The sequence below is a fragment of the Amblyomma maculatum genome, chromosome 4 (assembly GCF_055883805.1).
Source record: "Amblyomma maculatum isolate TAMU_Amacu chromosome 4, ASM5588380v1, whole genome shotgun sequence".
Classification (NCBI taxonomy): Eukaryota; Metazoa; Arthropoda; class Arachnida; order Ixodida; family Ixodidae; genus Amblyomma; species Amblyomma maculatum.
The window spans coordinates 47,237,897-47,259,615 of NC_139347.1; the positions used below are offsets into that span (position 1 = coordinate 47,237,897).

At 42.5% G+C, this 21,719-nt stretch overlaps 1 protein-coding gene across 3 annotated transcripts in view; it reads left to right on the forward strand.

The window, feature by feature from the left end:
• The window catches only part of LOC146190932 (uncharacterized), an 86,820-nt gene that overhangs the window by 43,186 nt on the left and 21,915 nt on the right, over positions 1 to 21,719 (forward strand). Inside the window, exon 4 of one of the 3 annotated variants that reach the window (XM_084601333.1) lies at positions 10,216 to 10,253. The exons of the other annotated variants lie outside the window; for them this stretch is intronic. The gene's annotated coding sequence lies outside the window, so the exon portion shown is untranslated. Of the gene's footprint in view, positions 1 to 10,215; positions 10,254 to 21,719 lie in introns of those variants that run through there. 3 annotated transcript variants of the gene reach the window in all.

Here is a 21,719-nt window from a genome sequence, read left to right on the forward strand (position 1 = left end):
CAGCTACACCACTGAATCGTTACCATGACGCCGGTATTGAAGGGCGTCGTTCCAAACTCCTCCTAGACCTAGGATATGCACTGTGTAATTCGAGTTGTGCCCTTTGTAAAGACTCCTACATTATGTCATATCGCCTTTCTATAACTAACACACAAAGACTTTGTTTACCTTTTTTCTTAAAGTGGCAGGGTACCGTTTGCGTTTCCGTACTCGCGTCTCGTGAGAAATTTCTAGGCGCGAATACGATCCGTTAAAATTCTTGTATTTTTTTCTGCCTCTTTAAAGCATTACCAACTCAGGTAGATCATTGAAATCGCTCATGATAGCCAGTAATGCTCACGCATTAAAATGCTGCCAGAACAGGGGAGAGTATAGCATTAGCCTTGACCTTAGGACCACTCCTCGACGGATCAGCGCAAGATAATCTTGTGCACAATGTAGACGGATCTCAGGAGGGAAACAAAAATAAGTGCAAACTTACTACGCCTGTGCAAGAAAAGAGAACCGACGTAGGAACTAAATGTAGGCGCTAAGTTATCGATGGATAGCACGTGTAAAAATGCAACGTCTACGTTCTTATTATGATCATATCAGGAACGGAACGAAAAATTGATCGTTCTCTCTTTCGTTCTCTCTGGTTTTTGAACACAAGTCATGAAAAGGATTTTTATACATTACAGCAATAACCACTCCTGCTGTCTGCAATCAGCTCATGTTCGCTTGCAACTTCACAACATGTTTCTTCTCGCTTATATAAACATCATAGACTGTTGCAAACCCCCCTGTATTTCTGGTCCTGAGGATATCTGTAGTGCTCTTGTAAACCAAAGCTAAATTGTGCTCGATTGATAATTAAAGGAAATGTTTGTGGAGCGAACAGTCTCCTGATGCCAAGGAAACATTTAGCACCTGAAGTATATTAATGAGCATATGCATATAGTCTAAAAACGTTCGAGAGGCTTAAGCGTCACTTTTACGTGTATGACATGACACCCGTTAAGGATTCCACTGTTTGGGTTCCCACTTCGGATCCTCGTTTGTCTGCACGCAATTAATCGCTCCCTAATCACAATACCCTCGACTTATGCCTCTATTACAGAGAAGCTCATAGGGTTCCGTTACCGGATTCTGCGCCTGTCGTCGTTGGCGCTTAGTTTAGCGTAGCCAGTCACATGCCAGCCGCGGCAGGGGGGTAAAGTGGAGAGTCGCAAATCATCTACTTGAATTTAGGAGAAGAGGGCGATAAGTTGAAAAACATAGGTTGGCTTAGTGGCTTTGAATTGTTGGGCTAGGTTCAAAGCCCCACTTTAATTAGTCTACAAACGTGTCATCGTGATCGAAGATTAGCGTACATGACTATGTCTTAAGTCCCAGTTGGATCAATTTCCAATGCCCTGTCTCCTCAAATGACAACTCCAAATTGTCGTCGCCACCCAACCCGGCTATATCATGTAGTATCGTGGTTCCACGCAACCAACTGAACAATCAGTGGCTGGCCATTGCACTTGCCAACTACCACTCAACAATGGAAAGCATATTTCAAAACTGCGATATCTTATTTTCCGCGGAATTCAGCGAAATCCATCCAATAACATAGTAAGGTGCGGTATTATAGAAAAAGAATTATCGCATTATAATTGTGAGTCGTATGGAAGAGGAAGAGTTAGCACTAGTGCTCTCTCCGGACAGATCAGCCGCTGCCGCTGACGTGCTCAAGACGTGTTCAGGACATGCCAATGGATGGAATGATCCAGTCAGTCCATCAGTCACTATGTGACCCGCCGTACAATTTCTCCACTGCCCCTATCATAGCCAACAGTCAAGAAAGCGCGTTTTTCTACACACTAATAGCAAAACAACCACAACGAAACAAAGTATAACCTAGGGTGAATAAGCAGAAAAGATTCAATCGCTTATGAAAGGCATGAAGCATAGGAGGTAACAAATGAACACCATAATCAAAACTGCTCCGCAAGTAAGTTCCTATCAATTTTTCTATCTTTGTGACGTAATTACTGTTTAAAAGGAGATGGAGAAGAGGATGTCATACTGTGAAGGGGGAGAGTGGAGTAGAGTGGTGGTGGTTATCAGGTTTCGATAGCTGAAAGCTTATAATTCCGTTGAATTGTAATTTACATCACAATGATGAGACAAACCTTTTATTTTTTTTTTTGGCACGGAAGATAATAAAACAGTTTTGTTAAGATTAAGGGCAACTGCATACACCATGCTCCATTTATGTATATTTTGTAATCATAAGTTTACTTTGTTAATTAAGTTAACTTTGTTAATTTCATTGAGATCTGCTAAACATCCAGTCATATAACCAGCATAGGGAACTGTTTAGGCGTACGTATGCTATTTCAGTGGGTAAATGACTGATATGTCGCAGAAAAAGTAAGGTCTCAGGACGGATATATGGAACCACTGTATTGACTACCTTTGCTCCCAAAGTATACTGTTGACAACGGTGCCTTAAACAACTTTCTATGATTAATGGAGGTATTTGGTGGACACTTTATCCAAGTATGTTTTAGAGAATAATATTGAGTTTTTTTAGCTGTGTTGCTGAATATGCTTCCTTTAGAGGAACCAGAATAAATTTTGTTTTTTTCGAAATTTGGCTGAAAAATGTCAAAATGGCGAATGTTGTGGAATATTTTTCTCGGAAGCCAAATAATAGGGAGAGAGATTCCTATGCTTTTCCACGTAGTTGCTAAGTGCTGCTATAAAAAAAATTCTTCGGTGACTTTCCTACAAAAATGACAAAATTGATAAGACTGTGATTTTTAATGTTTTCTTTCTCAATTAAATGAAATGTCAGTAGAAATTTTGATATTTTTGTATTTTAGACAAAACGCCAAAAGGACAAAAGAAAGTGACTGTGTAAGCAAGAACTGGGGATATTACTTATATGACAGGTTTAATTCCGTCAACTGAAATTTTTTCAATGCCGCAAGAACGCACTACCCATAGAGTTGCGTTTACAGCATTGTACTCTGTAGGAAAAACATGACGCGAGGACTCTGACCGATGAAAGCACAGGTTGAAATGTTAGGTCGCATTTATGCGGTCTGTTGACCAAACGTACTTGCTAAAGGTATCGCAGATATAATCGGGGGACATATGCCTGGAGTCATTTTATCCCGAAAATTTGTTTCCTTTTCCTGCCAAGGTATATTTTTCTCATGGCTCCTGTTTTTCTTAAAGGCCGTTGCATTCAGTCGGACTTGTTAATTGAAGTAGGCTTTTATTCTGTGCAAAACTCGGATTGTTTAAAATTCTAGAGTACTTAAAATACCTAAGTTTCATTTATCCAAAAATGGTAATTTATTTAGTTTTCTACATATATTGCATTTCTTTTTGACACAGTGTAAGGCCAAGTTCAAAAGTTTCTACATATATTACCGTAAAGTACAGTAGCAGAATAAAAAGCAGAAGAATCTTTAGATGTGATTACTTCTCTGTACAGTTGAGTAAATTGGTTCTGGCTTTTATTACTTCCGTTGGATGAAAGAGAGAGGAATAGTACGCACATTATTTACAAATCATGTGTGATTAGAAAACTGCTACTGCAATACTTAATGGCTAGTTTTCGGCCGCTTTTTATCTTAAATGGCGCAGGATAATTATCTCTAATATCTGCCTTTAAAAAATGAATGCAAAAAAAAAAAATCTGTTACCCGTGGCCGATAACTGTCGCACTGTCTCCTGCTGCTGTCGTGGATGAGTAGACAAGGCACGTATAGAGACAGCTGATATAAAAAGTAACTACTCAATAGCGGACGGACAGTTTTCATTTGATAAGGATAAAAAGATCAATTAGAAAACACAGCTACATATTGTCATTTCTAAAATAATAAAACACGCTGTGAAATTCAGTGCTACAAAAATCTAGGCATGGCCTAAGAAATGTTCGGCCAAAAACTTGAAGCTTCTTTTATGGAGGAAATGCTTCGACGTGAATGCATTTCAGTACAATAAATAAATAAATAAATAAATAAATAAATAAATAAATAAATAAATAAATAAATAAATAAATAAATAAATAAATAAATAAATAAATAAATAAATAAATAAATAAATAAATAAATAAATAAATAAATAAATAAATAAATAAATAAATAAATAAATAAATAAATAAATAAATAAATAAATAAATGACTACCTGCTTAATGTGGCACCCGTCTCCGCTATGTCAGCGCAGACGCAATGATTAGGAAAAAATATTCTCTTCAGGCTGCGTGTGCCGCAAGCATAAATGGTACTTTCCACCAATTCTGGTACGCCTCAAGAACGTATATTCGCTTCCGCCCAAGTAGGAATAGCTACAAAAACTGCGTTGATCAGCAAATATGCACATGTTGTTGCATCTGATGATGATCTGCCAAATAAATTAAAAGGAAAACGAGACACAGCATCACAATTTGTTTAATATGTATATTGTCATTTGCTAAAGAGTACATTCTTTTTCCGTAAAGCCATCTGAAGAGTATTGATAGAGTGCTAAGGAATTAGGAAAAGTTATCAGCTGTTTTATGTATTAAAATGCTGCGAGCTCTCTTCCAGTCTAATGTCGCATCTTACTGATTGTCATAGGCTGTTCGCTTCCATCGTTTATTTAAATAATTGATGGAGTCCAATTTTAATTTCCTAGTCCTTGTCGCATTCGTGCTTTTGTACGCCGTTGCATAACTTTTGCATCCTACTGCTCTTTCCTTTAATTTCTACCCCGTGTTTTTTCTGCAAGTAATTAAACGGTTTTTGCATTATCCGCATTATCCGTATTCTTCGAGTTCCTTCTGGCTGGACAACACATCAGAGCGCGTGGACCTTACACGGGCTAAACGGCTAAGTTATCCAAAGGGCAAGTGGAAGCCTAAAGCGGACCCTGTGCCTCCCACAGTTTGCTTTTGGCAGCCGTTGGCGGAGCAACCTGTGGCAATAACTAACTAGCAGATTATACTTGCTCTAGACAGCAGCTATCCAACACTAAATATCATGAGTTACTAAATATATTTAACATACTTTATTACATGTATATATTACTTACCTACTTACTTAATAACTAATAACTATCTGATATACGAGCGTACTTGCTCTCAGCACTAATTATACAGTGATATATACATACAACACACTTGGTTTAGCCAGGTGCCCTTCGCGGTGGCTCAGTGTTAAGTCGCTCTGCTACTGTACCGGAGTACCCAGGTTGGCATCGACCAAGGAGCTCGCGTTTCAATCGAGGCCCGTTAAATATTCCTAGCCTAAATTGTTCAGGAGCCATTGTCTCTCGAAGCTATTTTACTCTCTCTGTCCTATCCACCTTCATACTTCCCTTTTGGCGCTGTTTAGGTGCCCGCCGATGTGTGTGACATTCACTGCGGCTTTTCGTTCCTGTGAATTGATTTGCATCGCTTAGCAGAATGCCAAAGAGATCAAATCCGCTTTGACCTCTACCGGGCTAGAAAGTGAAAACAGAATCAGCAGTTCGATTCCTGAATCTGGCTCCATTGATTGGAACAGCTTACGCTCTGAAACCAATATAACATTAGCCTTTTCCATGGAGATTTACACAAATATTTTGTTTAGCCTTGCTTCGTCATAAGAATTATTCCCCCTTGTGTTGAGAATATTCAGTCACATCCACCAATGTCCCGGCACGGTATGTGTAATCTTTTCTTTTTTTTAAATATTCATATACATTTTCGGCTGTAATAAATAATCCAATAATGCTGCTTTGACCGCGCCCGTTCACAGAAAGGGGCGCCCTTTGAGGACCGGCAGAAATTGGTCCACTCCTCCAAAAAAAGACAAAAAACAAAAAAAAAAAAAGAGAAGGGAGAGATATGAATATTTTTTTTTGAATAGTTATAATTCAGTGCTAGTACATCTGGCTGATTAGTCTTCACTCCGCGGCACATGGAGTGCGATGAAAGCGACATGCAACGCCGAACGATTGTGTTTGTGTGCGTGCGTTAAGTAGACGTTGTACTGGTTTATCAAAGCTTTCGTTCTTCCGTGTTGCACCTCCACATTGCAATGCTTGAATTCTTCCTATTTTCGCCGACCAGCACCCGGGTGATCAACCCCTGCTGAGTCGTGCATTTTCATAATTTGCTTTTGACACGCATTAGATGTGCAGATTGACTTTGAACAAAGTGGCTACGAATTCTTCGCTGAATTTCGAAAAGCGTCGGAAAGCGTCTCAACAAAATGAGCGGGACTTTTCTGCGAGAGCAGAAACAATAAGACGCTTCTCTAATTGTATGTCAACAATGAAGATAAACCTTCGAAATCAAACGCAGCTGCTGCGGAATCGAAACGTTTAATTAGGCGATGTCGAAAACGAATAAAGGTTTTTGAGAACGTTGATCACAAATTTCAGTGAGTTTGTTGGCAGCTGGAGGAAAAGCTATTGTTCTGATCTGGGGTTTATGCCCCTAGGCGTGGAACCACAGTCTAGGGATCCCCTTGCCGCATCTGTCAGAATTGTCCTGGCAATATTGCGATGTTGGTCCTCCACAACCGCACTAGACAGAACGGCTTCCCGCTGATACCTCTTAAGTTTAGCTAGGGAGGTACCCAGGAAAGGCTGGTGCAATCTCGTGTGGAACGATGCAGAGTAGATAGGAAAGGAAAGAATATGCAGCCATGAACCGTCCAGAAGAAAGGATTGATCCGAGATTTATTTAGTCGTAATTGGTTCTGTAATAGCACTTGATTAGTGTTGAGGTGGTTTTCTTTCTGAGAATGCCATTGTTCATGAAAGCAGTAATTATTTCTACACTGATTTCCGCCGCTAAACCATTAAATACAATCACCCCTAGTTGCCACAGTGAGTTAGAGTATGGGAATAGGTTTATTCCCATGTTTTACATGACAATTCCGTTACATGGAGTAAAAGCACACTACCCCCAAAAGTCCGTCTTTCCGCCGGCGGCCCCACCAGTTCAATCTATCTTCACTATTCCCCCTCCGACAGATATGGAAGGCCCAGGTACACGGTTCCTCTGTGGTGGTGTTGAGGCGAGAGAGGGCCCGCGCGGTTTCGTGCCTGGTCCGAAGATGCTGAGTGTCTCTGTCGACAACACATATAAATTGGCCCCCTCCTCTCGCTATTGTGCACATTTGAAAGATTGAAGACCTTCGATGATTTCGCGAAACATTACTCAACAACGCAAGAACTTTTTAGGCTTGTTGAAATTATTCGCGTTAGCATTTTTAAAGTTCTGAAGAAATTAAATATAGACACATTAAATCCAGAGATGAAGACGCAGTTCTAATGGCTTTGGAAGCCACTGATAGCTTGGTCATACACTTTGTAGCCAGTATGTGATTCGTTCTGTCTTAACGAGTGAAAAGTTCGGTTCTGTGCCATTAGTTCGAGCTCACGGTCATCTCTATTTTGAAGCAAATATCTTAGAACTTATGTGTTTAATAACTTGTGAAAATTCCGCGCAGGTGAATGCTGGCTGCCTAACTGGGCGGGACCGATGTATGCGCGGTATTTTGCCTTGTTAATAGTAACGTGTCATAAAAAAATTGATTATTCTGGCAAAAGCGAATAGCTCGAGCGCTGCGGTATTTGTCAAGAAGAAGGGGCCGTTTTTAGCTTAATACCTTAGAACTTTTATCTTTATCTTTATTTTTCAGACATCGCTCGAATTTATTTTACACCGATGCACTTTATTCCACGCAGCTGTATGGAATAGATTATTTCATGTCTCTAAGCAGAGTCCGTTAGCGCAAAAAAGCTTAATAATGAAAATTTTAGAGGGTAAGAAACAACAAACGAAGCGAATCTTCCTGCGACTTCTTCGATTACCTGACGTTATATGGAGAAACCACAACGCTGTATATCGCAGCACAGTCAGATTCTGGTTTTATGAAATTTGCTCCTGAGCTCGCAGCTAGGCTCGTATTTTACTATTCGTTCTCTCTCAGTAAGTAGTACTCATTGCTTTGAGAAGCCAAAGTGGCAGTGGTTGGACAAAGAGCTATGATATTCGATTCTTTTGTAAGCTTCACGTGATCTAGTACTCACTTGTGACTTCGCAACCATCGCTGGGCCAACTATAACTGAGCGAGGGCACATTTTATGTGTGATGCATGCTTATTGACGTCTTATGCATAATTCCAAAGCTGAAAAAAAGAGCGAAACAATACGGGTGGAGGAGAGCAGCCAAAGTTTTTGGTTTTGAGCAGGGGTCTTAAATTCATATTGCTATGCGTGCCGCATTGAGAAAATTTTATCCCTAGCAGGCCAGGAGCCAGAAAATAACAAAATGAGCGAAAACATAAACGATACAAAAATAGCCTGAACCAAACAAAACAATAAAGGTGAAGTGCAGAAAGGTAGCCTTCAAAATCAATATGCAAAAAACTACGGTAATGTTCAACAGCCTCGGGGAGGAACAGCAGTTTGCATTAGGTAACAAAGCACTGGTAGTCAGCGAATATGTCTACTTAGGCCAGATAGTAACCGCAGAGTCGGACTATTAAGGGGAAATAACAGGGAGAATAAGATTAGGATGGAGTCCATTTGGCAAGCACTCGTAGATTATGACTAGCAGCTGACCGGTATCGCTCAAGAGGAACGTATACAACAGTTGCATCTTACCTGTACTCAGCTATGGGGCTGAAACGTGGAGGTTAACCAAGAGGGTTCTACTTAAGTTGAGGAGAACGCACAGGGCTATGTAACGAAAAATGATAGGGGTTACATTAAGAGATAGGAAGCGTGTAGAGCATGGATCAGAGAACTAACTCAAGTTACTGACATTCTAGTGGAAATTAAGAAAATTAAATGGGCATGGGCAGGACATGTAGTGCGAAGAGAGGATAACCGATGGTCGCTTATGGTAACAAACTGGATTCCAAGGGAAGGAAAGCGTAGCAGGGGGCGGCAGGAAGTTAGGTGGGCGGAATTGGTTAAGAAGTTCGCAGAGGTCAAGTGGATGCAACTAGCACAGAACCGGGTTAATTGGATAAATATACGAGAGGCCTTCGCCCTGCAGTGGGTATAGTCGGGCTGTTGATGATGATGATGATGAAGATGCATTTACCACAGTTGCACCTAGCATAGCTAAGCCACAGGCCTAGCATAGCTAAGCCATTGACAATTTCGAGGAGATAAAACGTTCGCTGCTGTTACGATTTGCTTCCGTCTTGTGCGACAGCCGACACGGCCGCAGCGTAGCGTCGGTCAAAGCTGCGAGCGTTTCGGACATTTCAGCGCCGTGCAATCAGCCGCCCAACGCTTCCTCCCGCGGGAGTGCTCCGGTACGTCAGAAACACACGTACCGGAATGTGTTTGTGTGCGTGTGTGTGCAAACGCCGGCCAAGCCCGGCCAAGGCTGTGGAATGTTGCGAGTTGCGCATCCGCGCCGTAGATGCCGCCCAGTCTAAACGATTGCAGCGAATCTGGTATCAGCGGAGAACGCAGCTGAAGTTAAGACTAATACAAATAAAATTGCTTGACCACAACAGACCATAAAAACGTGCTCTTGCATTAAATGGCAACCATCAAAAACTATTAAAAAATACGACGCTCTCTCCCAGCGCTCAAGGGAGAGGGCGTCGCCCTTGCCCGTCTGCAGGCGATGGAGGAGATTTCTGTCGCGACACCGAGACTGACTCATCACAGCTTGCTAGGACATGAGTTCTTCTCCCTTTCTCTCTAAATTGACCAGCGTATAAAAAGCAGCGGCTGATTCCGCTGCGAGGGAGACTACTATACAGTGACTTCAGAGACGTCGCAGCGGCGACGTGTTTCAGTTTTCTCTCCGGGCCAGCTTCTCTGCCCTACGTGATGTTGTATTGAACGTTGTTCTGTTAGTTTGCTGGGACCGTTTATGCCGTCTGCCGAGCCACGGAGTCGCCAGATCAACGCTACCGATGGAGCCGCAACCCAAATGTAACACTGCATATAGATTATGTTGTCGCTTAGTGTTGGTATTTTTTCACCTGTGCGAGACACTTCTACGAGACGTTATTGTTTAGAAATGTAGTTTCATTGAGATGCTTATCTCTGTCACTTATGTATTTCATTGTAAACAGCTAATGTCATGAAGTGGTCTCCACGGGTCTCAGTCAAGCTGCTAGAGCAGCTTTTACCCCATGAGACCATCCAGGTTTTATTTACAAATAGACAGAACTGCTTTTAAATTGTGGCACCCCTCGTACCCAATATTTTTATCTTGTTTCATTTAGAGGAGGTTATCCTCCAGGGCTCGGACCCCCTGGACCTCTGGAGTGTCCTGCGCGGGTAAGTTTAATACATTAACTCGCGGAAATACTTCTAAATGTATACAAAGTCTTCCGAACAGCAACAGAGCACTTGCTGGGATATTTCATGAAACAGGAAAAAACAGTGGGTAGGGGTATTTGGAAACGGTGAGCGAAGATAGGCTGGAGGTTAGCAATAAAAGGCTTGGCGGTGATGTTTTCTAACAATCTTAGTAAATACGGCCTGCAGGTAGGCTGTGTGTATGGTAAGAATCTCGCATAGCGTCATTAATTTTGTTTTTATTTGTGCACTTGTAAAGCGAAATGTTTACAAGCCTCATTGATGGGAAGAGCCGTTGACATGCGGCCACTTTCACGGTGCCGAGCAGTCCGAAGAGTGCGGGCGCATGAGGAAAGGGAGATCTTTGGCCCATTGAAGCAGGCTTGCGAGGGCGTGTAGAGGCTAGGATGTCCGACAAGAGAACGGCGCGTAGCTGGGAAGAGTTGAATGCCAAGCCGTGGCGCTTTTTACGAGTAGCTGCACGCCGGGCCTACACGTGTGGCGTTTACGAAACGCGTGCATTTTTAGAGATACCATCGTGTATTGCTTGCATAAGCATAAACACGGGAGTGTTGGCGGTGCAGGCTCTGTAGAGTTGACAGTTGACAGCCGTGTGGTGCGGACGCGTGTTCCATCGCTCCTCGGATTGCACGTGGCTACCGGAAACGGACGGACTGGCGACAGCGGGAGCTTCCGAAGCGTCAAATAGATGAGTTCTTTCTTTTATTACCTTATTTCTTTTTCAGCTAGTTAGGTTAGGTGCAGCCTAAAGAATAGATTTTAGCTCTTGGTCCTAGCGGCCTGGTTTTTCGTGCCGGCAGCTAGGTTTTCTTGGCGTTCATTGTTTAGCTATCTTGTTTAGATAGATATTTTTCTTTCTAGGCTATTGACATTCGCAGATTTGGTTTTTAACGCGTGTTTGCTAGTCGTTTCTTGTGTCTTCTTTTGGCAATTTGTATATTCTAAGAATTCGTAACAGTTATAGTTCAGTCGATGAGCGCTTAAGATGTGCAATCAAAAGAAGGTAAAGTGTACTCAGTGTGAGGCGCAGGTTAATCTCAAAGAAACGCGTTTTGATTCTGTAGGTGAAGCGGAAGGCAGCGACTTTTTGTGTCGATGTTGCGTACTGAATGCACGTCTAGATAGATTTGATCAAGAAAGGGGCAGTTTAGTGTCACGTGTGGAGGATTTAGAAAATGAAGTATGTTTGCTAAGGACGGAAAATCAGAAACTGCTTGGACAGCTTACTCAGATTGAAAAGAAAGGGGCCGACTTTGTCCTTGGAACCAACAAGGACGAACATTCCAATGCGGGCCATGTGGCTGGGGCCAGCACTGGCATGGAAGGCATAAGCAAAGTAGGTCAGGCGGATCCGAACCGTCAGAGTTATTTAGAAGCAGCTAAGACGCCGGAAAAAAAAGGAAGAAGTAAGGAAGAATGAAAATCCCAGAGATAAGGACACAGATAACCGAAAGCAGGAGCCAACAGTTGGGAGAGGGAGAGAGAAGGCCCAGGTGCTTATCGCCGGAGATTCTAACATGAACAGGTGCAAGCGAGATATCTTGGAACGTGTAAGGGGTGATAAAAGAGTGTTGGTTGGAGCCTTCCCAGGGAGAACAATGAGGGCTGTACTAAAAGAGAGTAAAAATAGGCTGTTGAAGGATTCCGCAGAGCGCAGTATGGTAATAGTAGCCGCGGGTCTAAACGATGTCCTAAATGGTGACGCTGCAGGAGTGGTGGAAAGTTTAGCTAAGGGTGTTGACGAGATCAGGGACATAGCACAGCAGACGCAGATAGTTGTATGCACAGTACCAGAGGTGCTAGGATTGAACGGAAAGATGGAAAAGGACGTAGTGACAGTTAATCAGGACATAAGAAAGTTAAGCCTGGAGAAGCGTTTCGAAGTGGTTGAGGTAAACAGGGAGGTACATAAAGCAGGTTTTGGTAGGGCTTTTCAGCGAGATGGCATTCATTTTAACAGAAGGGTCGGAGCAGAGATCGGCTGGCGCTTGGCAGGCAGGGCTGTAGCTTTTTTAGGGGGTCCGCGAGGACTCCGTGCACAGAGGTAGTTAGAAGTGAAGCAGAAGAAAGTGTAATAATGGAGGCTGAGCCCCCAAAAATGGCAAAGAGTAGGTCGAGAAAGAAAAGTACAAAAAAGAAATTTAACACTAGGATCAGCTACATAAACATGCAAGGAGGTAGAAAAAGAGCGAAATGGCTAGAGATAGAACAGCAGTTGAAGGATGACAAAATAGGTGTGTACGCTCTTTGCGAGACTCATCTCAGGGATCTAGAAGATCCACCGTTTATAGAAGGCTACGTCTGGGAAGGGCGCAACAGAACGAGAACGGAAAGAAAGGGCGGAGGCGTAGGTATGTTGATACACCAGGGAACAAATTGGCAAAGAATTAAATCATCTTGTAAAGAACATATCTGGGTTTCAGGAACCATTGCCGGCATAAGGACATGGCTAGGGGTAGTTTATTTAGGAACAGGACATCAATGCAGGCAAGAAAACAGGGATCTTGTTGAATGTCTCAGTGACGATATAAGCCAGTTTGGAAACGGGGCCAATATTATTCTGCTGGGGGACATGAACGGCCACATTGACGATCTGGATGGATACACGGATTGTAACGGGAAGCTAATGCTAGATTTCTGCGAGCGACACGATCTAGTTATAGTAAATAGAGAAACAAAATGTGAAGGCCAAATCACGTGGGAATTCCGCAACAGGCAGACGACCATTGACTATTGTCTAATGTCGCAGGAAATTTATAGCAAGGCCACAAAAATGGAACTAGACGAAGAAGGGGAGTGTAGTCTGAGAAGTGATCATAAACGTATTAGTCTGCAGATGGGGCCCTTGATGAAAAGAGAAATGGAACTTAGACAAAACGTAAACGCAAAATTAAACGACGATCAAATAGCGCAGATAGCAGCAGACATAGAGGAAGCAATAGAGAAAAGCCCCATGGAAGACTGGGATTATGAACAGGTAGAACTACTCATAAGGAGTAAAATTCAGGAGGTTAAAGTAGCAAACCGCTGGAATGAAAAGAGGAAGCCACGGAGCTGGTGGAATAAGGAAATCAGGGAAGCTATTGAACAACGACGGGCTGCTTCAAGGGAACACCGAATGGCAAAGAAAGCACAGGCTTCTCAGGAGGAAATCGACCAAAAATGGGAATCATATCGACAAAAGAAACTTCAAGTGCAGGCCCGCGTCCAAAGTAAAATAAGGCAGTCCACCGATCGCTGGATGGCTGATATACACGATGCCTCTAGAAGCGGAGCAAGAAAATTCTGGAACCATATAAGTTGGCTAGGGAAGAAGAATCAAAGAAAGCAAGATCGGATTCAAGATAACGAGGGAAATTGTTTAAAGGGAGACAACGCAGTGAACTACATTACATCAGTTATAGCCGAGTCATTTAAGAACGACGATAGGGTAATCTCCGCAAATCAGGAAGCAACACAAGGTAGCAGAATACAAAGCACCTTAGAACTGACCAATCTAAACTGGAAAAAGGCAGAAAAAAATATTCCTAAAAACACATCTACAGGAATAGATGGAATTCCGATCAAGCTGATTAATGAACTCGGTCCAAAAAGTAAGGAAACGTTGTTAAAAGCTTTGGAAACAGTCATAGCGAATAAGCAAATTCCGGACAGCTGGCGGCAGAGTAAAATGAATTTGATTTATAAAGGGAAAGGAGAAAGGATGCACATAAAATCCTACAGGCCGATTACCATAACATCTGTAATGTACAGGTTAGCCATGCAGGCGGTGAAATTAAAGGTGCAAGCATGGGTTGAAAGTAACAAGATACTCGGAGAACTTCAGAACGGCTTTAGAAATGGTAGGCGCTTAGATGATTGCCTGTTAGTGCTTACCCAATGCATCGAAATATCTAGAGGGGAAAATAGACCTTTGTATTTGGCCTTCCTGGACATAAACGGGGCGTACGACAACGTAAGCAGGGAACTCTTGTGGAACATATTAAAAGAAGAAGGTAGCGGTTATGAGATAATAGAGTTCCTACAGGAAATATACCGGGATAACAAAGTAGAAATTACGTGGGAAGGGATAAGAAGTACGGAGGATGTCAAAGTATGCAAAGGATTAAGACAAGGCTGTCCTCTATCACCGGTGCTGTTCATGCTTTATATGATAATCCTGGAACGGAGGATACAAGACAGTAACCTAGGTTTTAACCTGTCATACAGATTAGGTGGAAAGGCGATAGAGCAGCGCCTCCCCGGTTTGATGTATGCAGACGATATTGTGCTACTAGCTGAGAGCCTGGAAGAATTGCAAACTCTAGTTAAGTATTGCGGAGACGAAGGGGACGCTCTAGGCTCAGTTTCAGCGCAGTTAAGTCGGGTCTGATGATTTTCAACGGCTCACCTGATCAGGGTCTTAAAATTAAAGGCCTTGAAATACCTAGAGTAGCAGAATATAAATATTTGGGGGTATGGGTAAACGAAGGATTGACATACATTGGAAAGCATGAACAATCACTTAAGGCCAAAGGGCGAAGGAATGCCGGGATAATGAAGCATAAGGCATTGTGGGGATACAATAGTTATGAGGTATTGAGGGGTATTTGGAAAGGAATTATGGTGCCCGGACTTACTTCCGGAAATGCGGTTTTGTGCCTAAAATCAGAGGTACAGTCGACATTAGAAACAAATCAGAGATCCGTTGGACGATTAGCACTAGGTGCCCACGGCAAAACTACAAATGAGGCGGTACAGGGAGATATGGGCTGGGCATCTTTCGAAGTACGGGAAGCTCAGAGTAAAATATTATATGAGGAACGCCTGAGGAAATTGGACAGTAACAGATGGGCAGCTAAGGTATTTAAATACCTGTACTTAAAAAGCGTTGACTCACAATGGAGGAAAAGAACTAGGAAAATAACTAGTAAGTATGCTAGTAACAAGGACGGAGAAATAAAGAGCATTAAGCAACAGGTGAAAAACACAGAAGGTAAAAATTGGATAAATTCGATGAAAAAAAAAACAGAGTGTGGAATTATACCGAAAGTGGAAAATGCAGATCAGGAAGGAAGATTTCTTTGATAACTCAAGAGGCAGTGCCCTACTTTTTGAAGCTAGATCAGGGTGCCTTAGAACACGCAGCTACAAAAAGAAGTTTAACAATGGAGATAACGCATGTGCTGTATGTGGAAACTCCAGTGAAACAATTGACCATATTATACTCGAATGCAATGGTATCCATCCGGAAGTTGATGCAGGCGCAATCACTGTTCCTGAAGCTCTGGGGTTTAGAGATAACAGAGGCCGGATGAATAAACCGGCGGTGGAAACTAGCAAAAAACGGCTGGAAGATTGGTGGCTTTAAAGCAGAGAAGTGACATAATGTTATTAATGTAGGAGCAAAATTTAATAAATAGAATGATAGTTTAGTTAACAATTCTAAATCAATAATTAAGATATATGGAGAAAAATGACCATGATAGCTACTGCTACCACCCCGTTTCAAAGGGGACGCTCCAATATTCCATCCATCCATCCATCCATCCATCCATCCATCCATCCATCCATCCATCCATCCATCCATCCATCCATCCATCCATCCATCCATCCATCCATCCATCCATCCATCCATCCATCCATCCATCCATCCATCCATCCATCCATCCATCCATCCATCCATCCATCCATCCATCCATCCATCCATCCATCCATCCATCCATCCATCCATCCATCCATCCATCCATCCATCCATCCATCCATCCATCCATCCATCCATCCATCCATCCATCCATCCATCCATCCATCCATCCAGTGCAATGTGAAGAGGGTCATGTGGCCTTTGCAATTGGATTAATGCTTTCGCATTTGACGCCTTATCAGTCTTGAGTGTCTGCAGCGAAATTTTATCTATTTCTCAATGTCTTCTCAGCGGAGAGCCGGAAAATTTTATATGACAGTAGATACGGTTCTATTACAGAGTCAGAACTGTGATTATTCGCTGTGAGCAAAACATATAATTGATTTTTATATATTCAATGGAATAAATTTGCCATCAAGGAAGATTGTTTTTCATTCGTAAAAGTACAAATGGAGTTAGGCTTTTTATTCTAGTCGTGCTTATACAAAATGCATTGAGATTTGTGGAATATTTTGTTCTTCTACACAGTTCAGGTTTCAAGAAAAAGGTACATAAACAAGCAAAATATCTGTATTCAAAAAGCAGATGAGCTTATTAATATCCCGACCTTTAGGCTCAACGTGAACACAAATAAGAATGATAAAAAACAGGCGCTAATACCAAAGTCCCCAATTGCTTGTGCTGTCTTCCTATCGATGAAGCCAATTTTTTTTTTAGAATTTATATTTATGAGAATTTTTATTTCGATGGGGAGGGAGACGGGGACCATTTATAGTCCTCCCACTGCTCTAACATTGCATCATGCGCATCTGAAAGCAAAAAATTCCCTAATGAGCACGTTTTAAAATAAAACAACTGATTTGGTTAGAGCAGTCTCGTCAACGCTAAGCCCACTTTTACATGCCAGGAACTATACCTTATCTTTAAAGTAGACTGGACACACAAAAACAAGGACCTGAAGGTACACACAAAAAGCGCAGTGTGTTGTGTGTACCTTCATGTCTGTTTTTGTAGGCGCAGCATACTTTGGAAGATATGTCTGACCGGCTGGCGCAACAACGCACCCTTTTAAGAAACTTGTGCAGAAAAGAGCCTGAATGATGACATCGCCTATACTTCGAAACAAATGCCGAGTTTGGACGCTAATAAGCATACTAGTTCTCAAGTGACCACAAAGTGGTTCAATAGTGTTCTTTTTCAGGAAAGTAGGCCGCAGGTTAACATTACTTTTACCCTACCGTAAGCACGAGGAATACAGCACGCAAACCATACGAGCAACCACCCCGGTTAAGTAATTTATGCATGTTACAAAAACTGCGCCACAGTACGAGAGGAGCCGTAGCTATTTTATTCTATTAGATTGCTTTTTCGTGGCTGCTTGCTATCAAATGAATTTAGATGCTCGTAATATCAATAAATAGTTTCGACCATTATTGTACAGTAACTTTGGAAATAACAATTTATCGGTGCTCTTCGCTCTTCAAGTGTCGTCCTCAAGACTACGGAAGGCCCTGCTGGACAGGATGCACATGTCGAAGACGGAGGCACATTTTCCCCCACGTCATGTTTTGCATAAGAAGCGTATATCCTCTTCCTTTGGGCTTCGAGTAACGGAACGTATTTTATGCAAGACTAAAATCCCAGATATAATACTTATCGAAGTGATTTTGTAAAAATAAATAAATGGGAATGATGTTCACCGTCGTAAATATTTTATTCTCGTAATAAAGTGTGCTTTAAATCATTTTGGAATACACAACGGCCCAGAGAAGATGTTGATAAAGCTGCTCAGGCTCGCAGAAACACGCATTTTCTAAAGACATACTCCGAAAAAAGAAACAAACAAAAAATTAATCTTCTTTAAAATTGCTTTCACAACTGTTAAAAAAAACGCACACACACACAAGCTGTAATATCAACTCTGACCCAAAGATGCATGCATATTTTAGAGCCGATATGAGCTGCCAGTAAGTATGGGCATTCAAAATACACGTGCTATTTGTGGTATCATGTACACAATGCATAATTCAGCTTCAATGATGTATGAGACGCAAACTGTGGCACATAGGGTCTTTCGATGAGCTCGCATATGCTGTTCAATTGAAGACTGTATTTCACTTTGCGACCTTGCTTCACATGACTCAGGGCAACATCAGTCATGACTTTGGAACCTGCAGTTGCCAAATGGCATGATATGGTATGGGGTTGAACGAGAGAGAGATGGCTACACCATATGAAAGAGCACTGAACAAGGGTGGAGAGGGAGCCTGAGCTCGGCTTCCGAACTGAGGCTCCTTCTACCTTTGTTCAGTGCTCTTTCATATGGTATGGCATTGTATGGCATGATATGTATGGTATAATGTGATATGGTACGGTATGGTACGGTATGCTATGGTATGGTATGATATGGTATGGTATGGTACGGTATGGTAAGGTGTATGGCTTGGCTTTGTGTGGTGTATTAGGTAAACGTCTCAAAGCGGCATGGGCTATGAGGGATGTTAAGGTCTTCATAATAATTTATATCCCGAGTGTTCTTTAACTATGCGTGCCAACCTGAATAGTTTCGAATTCGTAAAGCACTGGGGAGGTGAGGGGAAGGGGCAGAGGTATAGAACACACATTTTTTCCAAAGGTTAGAAAGGACGTAAATTTGTAAAATCGCTGAAAAATACATTTTCTCTTTCATCAATCATAATCACAACTCTGGAAAAAATGAGAAGGCCTGTCGCTTTTGCCTACTTTGCCTGCTTAAAAAACATTTTCGTCTATGTTTGGTCGAAACAGACTCCATTTTCATGTCTTTTAGTGCCACTAGACCCTGGTGCTCTCGCGAAATCATTTGGACTTTGATGCCAGCCTTGCCGCTGTGTATGCAATAGTTCACACTGCAGAAATATATGATGCATAAACAGGACTTGTTCTGTTTCTTCGATTGCACGAAGCAGGGTAATTTTGGTTGTACGGTTTATAAATATACCTTGAAAGTATAGTCACATTGAAAAAAATACGAGGCCAATAGAAAATGCCGGCCCACCCCAAGAATTTGCGTACCAGGCGACGTAATGTCGACAGAGATAGAGCAATGGCAATAGTATACGAGGTTTGCGGAGGTGGATATCGGAGTATCGTTGTGAATTTGAGGTCCCCTAGAACAACGATACAGACCAATACAACACTGTAGTCTCTTCTGATGATTCCGTGGATGATACTTATATCCGTGTCGCTGCTGAGTAATATGCTACAAGCAGCGGACTGGTTTTAGAAGAATCAGATTTCGTTCGCAAATAAAATTTGTTGTCGGAACATTTTAAGCACGGATCGTTTCTACAAAGATTTATACAAATTTGTACATTTTACGCATTAGTCGGAATAGAGGCAGATATGCCTTAAACTGGAACACCATCGCACAGTGCACAGGTGCCTCGCATTTGACTGCTCTAGATTGGACCAAGCCGACGTCTAAGGGACCACAAGTCGCGTAGTTTTATCAATGAGGCACCACGCTTGACACTTTGAATTATGCTGTACTGTGATATCGTGTGGTGCAGTGGTAAACGAGAGGAAACTTTGCCCTTAAGACTTTACATTCAGTGATTCAGTTTACATCTTCTTGTTTAGTTTGTTCACCTTTAAAATTATTATTATCATATAAACTTCAGGACACATCCCTAAACACAAATTATTCAGTCATTTGTACTACAACACGTCGATTAGGTGGCCATCTAGCAAGCGAATGAACAGTGGCCTCTTCTTGTCTAGAGCTTTGGTTACTTGATGTGTCCTATTGTGCCTAGCGTTGATTGGATGCTGCTTTCTTAGTACTTTGTACAAAGCAGAGTACAAATAATATAGTTTCAGTGTAGTAAATACGGTGTTCATAAAAGTACCCTTCGTTACTTCATCTTACCCGCCAGTTTTTTGGGAAACTTTTGCTCCCTAGAGCGGAAATGTGGCACTACACCTTAAGCTACTTCGAAGGTCCTGTGCGATAGGCAGACAAAGCTACAATAGCCCAAAATGCTATTAACAGATGGAACTTTAACCTGGGCGCAACATTGCCATGACTTTACAGCCTCCGCCATGGCAGCGACAAAACATTTGTGGTAAAACAGGTAACAAATAGGCTGTGACTTCACAGCATGAAATGGCGCTCCATTTTAAGGCTTGCTGATGGTTTTGTACAAAAGGCGCATGACATGTTTCGCGCTACTCAGTTTCTTGCACATTTCACATGCAATGGGGTCTAGGCCGGGCGATATTTTCCGTTTAGCATCGCCTATTGACGAAAACAACTCATACATTAAGAAAGGACCTGCAATACTGTCGACATCAGTTAGTGATGGCAGGTTATTTACATGCACTGAAATTCCTTTAAAGTTAGAAGTGGCAACAGGTGGAGGCAAGACGTCATACTTTAAAATAAACTTCCGTACCAATTTTCTGTCGAAATCGTCCGCAGATAAGTTAGCTGCGAAACAAGCGGCGATGATGAGCCAAGGCGACGACGACCTTGCTCTGTTGCACGTAAAGTTCACTAGAAAGATGCATTCGATGACATGGTTGAAAATTGCTCACACCACGCATGTCACTCTCGTCGAGATAGATAGCGTTCATATCTGGGAGCCTTAGCAGTTATATGGTTCAGCCTTGTACGTATCTGAACTGATGTAGCGCCCCTTAAAGCTGCCAGCTCGGGTTGTCGGCGAGCAGCCCAGAGGTTAAGCAGACCATCTGGAAACGGTCGAACGATGTCTTTCCAGGTTGTGGTCGTAGCCTCGTTTAACGCGCATTGTATGCGACTAACAAACAGTAGTGAGAGTCGCAGGTAGATCCCGGAGAATAGAGCGAAAACTATCTCGGATGACCATAGTGAGCTTGCGAACATGGAACACTTGATAGAAATAAATGATTGCACATCGATGATGACTGGGTTGCGATAGCTCGCCCTGCAGTAAGCTTCAAGATTCCACGAGGGGGTGCCAGGGATAGATCACCGCATTAGATGAAGAGCATATGACATATGGTGACTATTAAACACGTGCCGCGTTGCTCAGTGGGGATGCTTTAGAAGAAAATAATTAGCTGTGGTTTAGCTCTGGTTAAATCCTGATGGAAGCGAAAACGTCTTTTGCCTGCTACATTATTCCTCTATTCCACCCTATCAGTAGAGGGCGTTACGTTATTGAGGACACTTAACCTCAGCCTTTAAGGGCATGAGGCGAGAGCGTAAGCTACCAGCCCACATATAAAGTCCCGCTTTAGCTAAGCCGTATGGACGTGCCTGCGTGTTGTAGGGGTAATGTGAATGCAAAGCTTTCTGCAGGCTGATTCTGATATCACCCACCCGTATGAAAGGAGCGACCCGAGTTGGCAGCTCCTGCCAGCGGCACAAGTGTAAAGTGAATTCAAACCCCGTGGCAGGCTTACTCAAAAGCCACCATCCCCGATGCCCAAGTCGGCGCTTTTTCCGGCACCCCCGACACTGACGCTGGAGGCTCGAGCTGGCTGGCATAGTGAAGCTTCCGCTTCAAACTGAGAAGGGTTAAACTCTGCTGAACCGAATGCAGAGCGAAAACATTAGCTGCGGGTGACCTAGCGCTCTTCTTCTCCTTCGTCTTCATCTTCGTCTTCGCTCCGACCACCTGCACCTCTCCTGTGACGTCACGTGGTTTGCGCATGCGCACCTGTAGCTTTTTCTAACGACGGAGTACACGCGAGACTCGGAGTTTACTAACCTAATGAAGCTTTTAGCTTCAATAAACAAACCATTCAGAAAGGCAT